Source organism: Cyprinodon variegatus, unplaced genomic scaffold (assembly GCF_000732505.1).
Source record: "Cyprinodon variegatus isolate N-32 unplaced genomic scaffold, C_variegatus-1.0 Scaffold413, whole genome shotgun sequence".
NCBI lineage: Eukaryota > Metazoa > Chordata > Actinopteri > Cyprinodontiformes > Cyprinodontidae > Cyprinodon > Cyprinodon variegatus.
The window spans coordinates 471406-478708 of record NW_015150866.1 but is presented as its reverse complement, the minus strand read 5'-3'; the positions used below and the strand labels follow the sequence as shown (position 1 = coordinate 478708).

The window sequence follows — 7303 nt, the reverse complement described above, 5'->3', positions numbered from 1 at the left end:
CTTCTCAAAATCTGAAACATTAGTGCAGTGGTTTATGTTAAGATAAACCTTTGGGTTAAGTTGTCGCAAGCAGGTTTTTCTTGTGTTTCTTGTGAATTTGGTCTTAAATTTTTATTTCAAGTGGCATTAAAAAGTCATAAAAAGTCTTGAATTCACTGCTGGAAGAATGCAGGAGGGAGGGGTTACTATATTTGGACAAAAATGGCTGCTCTTGAAATTAGTGATGGCGACGAAAATTTTTATTTTTTTTCTGATTAGGGCTATATTCATTAAATCACTTCAAATTTATTAGTTTTAGGTATAAACAATGATCTATTGCTAACTGGACTTTTCCTTTAAAATCACAGCTGAATATATATTTTTGGTTTTAGGATGACAAATCATGATATTTGCAAAGGCATTGTAAGTATTTTATATTTTCTCTCTGTGCTCATCAACCCATTTAGCATCCTGTTTTGTTGTTAATAAAAAAAAAGGCAAATGAGGGAAATGCCTGTGAGAAGGAAAATAAAAGTTGATGCTACAAGGAGATGATTGTCGATCAGATGGTCTGGATCGCCAGAGCTGCCAGATCTAGTCTCCTCTTGCCAAAAGCTGATGTGCTGTGGCAGGTTGCTGTTTGCTAAAACCTGGCTGTAAGGGAGCGAAAAGAGCAGGAAATGAGTGTGTAAACTGTCAGCGTGCGTCAGAAGCTGCCAGTTCGGTACGTAGAGGTGTCCCAGTTGTCTGCTTCTGACTGTTAGCCCCTCCGGCACCACAAACATCAGCGATCACGCCATGGAGTTTCTACCAGACCAGTTTGGCCAGAATAAATAATCAGCAGTTTGCTGTGTTTTTAGATATTTATGTTTTGGATTGGGGAGGCACTTCAACTCTTTTTGTTTTGTTTCCTTATGATGTGGGTTGCACTGCATACAACCCTCAAAGCAGAAACAGAAGAGGACCAGAATCATAATCTGCTCTTCTTTTAAAATCTCCTTGCTTTGTCAGGTGTTCTGACTCTTCCTGATAATTAGCTGCTTTTAACAGGCCTTTGGCCTGGAGGATATTTCTCTTTGATACATTCAGATGTTGCTGCAGTACGGCTGCAGAAACCCTTATAGCATAGAAACCCAATAATGTTTCAACGAAATTCTTATCCCAAACCTTTGGCAAACAGTTGATTTTACAGGACGACTGTTGATGTAGTGTGGTGCTCAGGGCCACTCTGAGATTGAATGGTCCAGCACCCAGAAAGACTTGAGTTTTGTTTGAAGTCATGTAGTTGTCATCATGATGGGAAGTAACCAACGCAGTGATCTGTTGGGTCAGCTGCCACCAGAGGTTCAATCCACCTTTCATAGTCAAATGTTCAACACTTGGATATCAGCTTAACAAAGGACAGGTGCTGTCACTGTGCAGATTAGCTGCTACCAGAACCACTTCATCTCCACTCTGAGCAGCAATCACCGCACTCTGCCTCACCTTCCCCTCACTGATCATAGATTACTGTGCAGAGTTTCTAACTCTTAACTACAGCTCTGGTGAATTTCAATGGTGAAGTCCTCTGGAAATCTTCAATAATTGTTGTTGATTGCAGATGTGTCTAGTAGTTCCTATTGATTTTGCTTGTAAAGCGGGGAGAATGGCGCTAGGCTTACCGCACCGTGACATCACTGCTGGAAGATGGCAGGAGGGAGGGGTTACTATATTTGGGCAAAAATGGCCGCTCCCGGACCTAGTGATTGTTACAAAATTAATTGAACCACTACAAACGTATCAGTTTTAGGTATAAATGATGATCCATTGATTATTCCTTGCTGATTGGACTTTTCCTTTAAAGTGTGATGAGTTTATCTTCTAGGTAGATCTGCCTTGCTTGTCTAGAAACAGAAATATTTACATCTATGTTTTTGAGGACGTGTCATCGTTCTTCTGAAAGGTCGAAGTAGAGCATCCCTACCCCTTGATGGATCCAGGGTGGCGTTCAGTGGGACTTTATCTCCATATCTAATAGAAACATTTAATAATGTCCTCATCAGGCTAGATCACATTTAGTCGCCTCCAGGTTTGTAAACGATGCAGCTTCTGCAGAGGAACCGTGACCTTCTTGGCTCTTTTTCCCTTTATGTCCTCCTTGTCGTTCACAGAGTTTGCCTTGGTTTTCTGTGAACTCCTGATGTGTAAAGCTTTAGATCTTGTTTTATTACTTCATTTGTTTGTTTATGTTCCTCATGATGTTTGTTATCTTACATTCCTAGACTGTTGATGATGAGGTAACTTTTGGAGTTAAATAGTTAGATTAGACTCTTTATTGCAGGGTAAAGTGAGACTTCTGATCACATAAATGACTAGAATTGTGTGTATTTTGAAATACAGATGGAGGTGTCAAAAGTACTAATGTTTATTACTCAAGTAGAAATATAAATACCACTGCTTCAAAACACTTTTTTGTAAGTTAGAGTATCAACTTCAGCTTTCTATTCAAGTAAAAGTGTAAAAGTAAAATTTTTAAAAATACTTAAAGTACAAAAGTAATGCAGGAAAACATGTTAAGGACAGAAGCTTTAAACATTATACTAGTTATTTCAAAACCCTTTTAAAGGAAATTTTTTCTACAATTCTAGATAACTTCCTTTTACTTTGTCTTAGTTTTATAGCTAATGGCAGTGGTGTCAAATTTAACTTTCCATCATCTTAAAAAACAATGTATTTTTGTATGTGATAAACAATAAGTTGGGGCAGCACTGAGTCCAAACACAAAGAAATTAAATATCTGGATAAAACTGTTTAATTTGCTGGTTTTTATTATTTCTAAATACAGACAGGCCATAATAAAAATGAGCTCAAATAAAAAAAATAAACTAATTTCTAAGGAGTAAAAGTGAAACCTTTCTAAATGTGTTTGTATTTTGTTACTTGACACCTCTGCCCATAATATCCTTCTGTAAACCTTAACATTGTGTTGATAATACAGCATTGGGGTTAAAACTTTTCCAGTGCCCTGCAGAAGCTGTAGATCAGTTGTTTTTCTGTTCATCTGCCACAGCTGTAATTTGTGGTGCTGATTTGTAGCTTTATGAAGAGCATCTTCTATTTACAAAGTAATTTATTTCTGGATCCTGCAGGGAAACATTTACTCTCTGTCCGTCTGCATGAGGAAAGCAGGATTTTGAAGGATCCATCTTCTCCTCCCTTTGAGCCCAACTCCCCTCCAGCCAATCCGTTTTCCTTATCAGCAGCCATTGTGTTGACTTTTGGAGCTGCAGCCAAAGTTAACAGCACCTGACCAACCCCGGCCCCCAGCTGGATGGAGGGAGGGGCGTGTCAGGAGCCTCGGGGCCCCTGTGTTTACACTCAACAAGCCAAACGGGGCCTGATGGCTTTCCTTTATTTTGATGACATATCAGTTAAAGAAAACACGCATTGGTCGCCGCCTAAAGCAAATACAGTGCGGCGTTAAACTTGTGAGATATCATACTGGCTGGCTGAAATACGAACCATGTGGCCGTTACAGCTTCATGCAGCGATGACTGTATGTGGGAGTTTGCTAATGTCTCTTCTTACTTTGCTCACTTTTCTATTACAATAATAATTAAATTCCGCTTCTTTAGTTTAGTTGTTTTCCTAAACCCTGAACTTCCCTCTGCATCCACCTTTTCTTCAATCTGCCCTCGTGAAAATAAACTCCTAAAGGTACATAGAGGTAATGGAGAGATCAAGCATGGGCCCACCCAACCCTCCTCACCAAGGCGTCGAGCCAAAAGCGATTCTCCCCTCCTGAGTGCTGCACCGAGTTAGGCAGCAGAGGGCTCATCCTCAGAGCTGGCTAATGGATGGAAGGACGGCTGCAGATCCAAACCCCAGCCAGCCTCGTCCACCACAACACAACTCCCTGCTTTCTGCAGCGCAGCAGGAAGCTGGAGCAGCTGTTTTATTGCTAGCAGATTGGATTTGCTTTAGGATTTCACTCTTCAGAAAGTGTAGTGGGTGCTTTAATTGGAGAGTTAAATCAATTTCAATAAAACTTTTTAAGGAAATGGGCAGAGCTATGTGCTAAATGCCTAAAGGGGTAAAAACAAATAAATGATTCAGTTTCACATCTTAATACTGTTTTTTTATGTTCTGTTCTTATAGTAATCTGGGTAAACTTTATTTGTTGCAGTTCCAAGTATTGTTTTCTTATTAAGGTAAGTGCCAGTTTAGGAACTGTAAAGGTGTAGCAGCGTGTTTCGTTTTCACTTCCAGCTTTGATGGCATCAGGCTGGTCAAATGGTTTTCTGTCTGCAGGGAAATGAAAGCCATGTTTCTTCCTGCCAAATTATCTAGAAACTCATGGTTACCACAACGCAGCGGATTTCCTGCAGAGCTGTACAGATTGGTGAACGACCCCGGAGCATGAATTAGATGAAAAGCAGAGTAAAATAGGATTGTAGAAGCGTACTCTGAGTCATGCCTCCAGCCTGTTCCATCATCAGAGGAAAACAACAGAATAGATTTTTGAAATCAAAAAGAAAACCAATGAAATAACACCATTCCGTGCTTTTCTATAGTTATTCAGCTGTAAATGAATTGTTTGTTCTGTACAGAAATCTGGCTGTTAATCTGGCTGTTACCTTTGAAATGAGCCTTCACCATGGAATGGTGTTATATATATGTTTTAATAATTGTTAAAAGTGATTTTATGTTAGAATAAATTTACTTTTATTCTTAGTGTTGTTTTTTTGTAGATGATGCCACTAGATGTAAATACAATAAATGTATTTGCGTCCCTTGAATGTGTCATTTTGCGTTGGTTCATGATACAGAGAGAGCTTTTAAAAATTAAGAGTGTTTCACCTGTTTACCTCTGTACAATTATATATCTTCAAAAGAAAATACAGGATAAATCCACATATAACGTGCATATTTACACTATATTTGGTTAAATAGGCACATATTTACCTTCTGTCTTAGTCACTGGTAAGTTTAAATTCAACCTTTTCAAAGTGGAAAACAGTCCTAATTCATCAGACCCGGTGACGCTTCAAATATTGATAAACAACATCTAGTGTGAGTAGTGCTAATAAAATTAGTAGAAATGTAGCAAGAAAAGCTGCTTTTCTCGTTAAACCAAATGCACCCTGATGCTCACGTCAAGCATAAAAAAAGCATGCATATTTATACAAAGGTGAAATGACATTAATGAAACTTAGGACCAGTAGTGTCCCTACCAAAGTGGAAATCAAACTTACACCCTTGGCTTTAGTTGTATTAAGATAGGGTCATAGTTCTGGATCAAGGGTTTACAATGTTGGCTTCTACATGATGCGGCCAATCAGTTAATGGTTCATGCTGTCCGACATGACAGAGGGTCACTCGTAAGAATAACATTAATACTCCACGTTATTAATCAGAATAAAAGGATAATGTATATAAATTAATATATATATTCATTATTAAAAAAAAGCTGTCATATGTGGATGTACTGTATATACCATGCAGCATTTTTCTTCTTTGACTATTTGAGCTGATGTAACAAGTAGATTTCTCCACTGCAAGATCAATAAAGTCAATCAGTCGATTTATTAGAAAATAACGCTTATCGTGCAATGATCATAAACTGAACTGGATGCAAAAGCAGAGAGCTTAAAATTTGGATTCAAAGTCCCTTCATGCCTATAATGCTTCACATGCAGCCGTCGCGGGCTCGTCGGGCTTGTTTTTTGTGGAACGTTCTAATAAAAACGCCAGTCATTCTGCTGTCGAGGCGAAGCGTAACCGATCCACTGTCTCTGCATGCCTCACGTACTGAGTCACAGCTTTGCAGCCCACTGTCATCCGGGTCGGCCTGTTTACGTCGCTCTGCAGCAGCTCTGCAATAAGACAGATGAGTGTGTTTATCTCTATCAGAGTGTCTGCTGTTAATTCTCCCTCCCTCTCTTTGAGTCGTGCGTACGCAGAGGGTCTCCCAGACGCAACAAACTTTTCTGGCTGAATTCTGCCAGGCTCATTGCCTTGATGTGGTTTAAACAAAAGCGATGGCATGCAGCTTTTTATGGTCCTGTTTGCACAGAGTATGATCTACTTTACTGCAAGCTCCTTTTAAAAGAATAAGAAACCCCACATGTTCTGAACACTCCCATCGGTGATTCACTAGGGGTGGAAAAAAAGGGAATAAATGCGTCTGTAGTGAAAGAGTGATGCTTTAAATATTCCCCTGCCGTTCAGTTTAATTATTAGGTGGTGAATGTTCCAGATGATTGTCATACTTTGTTTTACTGCACTAGAACTGGTTCAGCTCGTATTTCCAGCATGCACACAAACACATCCGCGCAGATCTCTGCTTCTGTTCTATTCCTGTGGAAGCTTGTTTTTCAGACCACATCACTCATTACTCTTTCTCCTCAAGTGAAGAAAAAGATCTCTGCCAGAAGGGCCAAAAATCCCCCTTAACAAATGTGTTGCTAAATGCACTGAGCGCATTCTAGTCCTGCTGCATTTTACACATCTCAGGTGTACTGTAGCGCCACCTGCAAATGTTTGTGAAAACTTTAAGCTGTCCATCAGTGAATACTTATTATCTCTCTACACATTTTTAGCTTTATTTTGACTGATTATTAATTTTAGGAGCCATTCTTTCAGGTTGTTAAAAATTCTGGTAGAGTTATGAATAAACAGATTTTTGTTTGTTTATATATTTTACTTGACCACCTTTCTGTTTTCCACTGATCATCTTGATAGCAGCTCCCCACTCAGCTCGCCGCCTTGCTGCCGCTGGTTGTTTTGAGTTTGCCTGGTCTTGGTGTCTCTCAGCCGTCCACTGTGACCAGTGATCTGCCCGAGCAAGAGCTGTTTACATAGCTTTGTTAAATGTGCCTGAACGCCGTCCTCACTTGCAGCAGGGAACGTGAGGCACATACCCAACCCACACGATTTCTTCCACTTCAGGTCCAAACTGGAGAAGTCGGTGTTTTCTTTCTCCCTTGGGGACAATATGAGGGACGCGGCCACAGCTGTCACTGGTCTGGAGAGGCCATCAGCTCTCTCCCCGATGGTGCTTTTAATGGCGGTCGATGCACTGTTGACCTTTTAATGGTTCTGATTTTAGTGCAGTAAAATCTTTGTTTTTTTTTTTTGGTTTGAAAGCATGGAAAGAATCCGCAGCAATAAAAAAAATAATCTGACTCATGTTATCATAGTCTGCGTCCCAAAGACCTAATAAAAGGGGTGGACAATTCTAGTTCCTAAGGGCCGGTGCTCTATCAGATGACCATATTCCTTTAGTTGTGTACAAAAACTATTTAATTTTCTACATGACTACAGGGATACACGCCTGTTGAAG

At 39.8% G+C, this 7303-nt stretch overlaps 1 protein-coding gene across 1 annotated transcript in view; it reads left to right on the top strand.

Moving 5' to 3' along the window:
• LOC107093204 (unconventional myosin-IXa-like) overlaps window positions 1-7303 on the top strand; it is a 182769-nt gene that overhangs the window by 133853 nt on the left and 41613 nt on the right. The gene's annotated exons all lie outside the window — the stretch shown is intronic.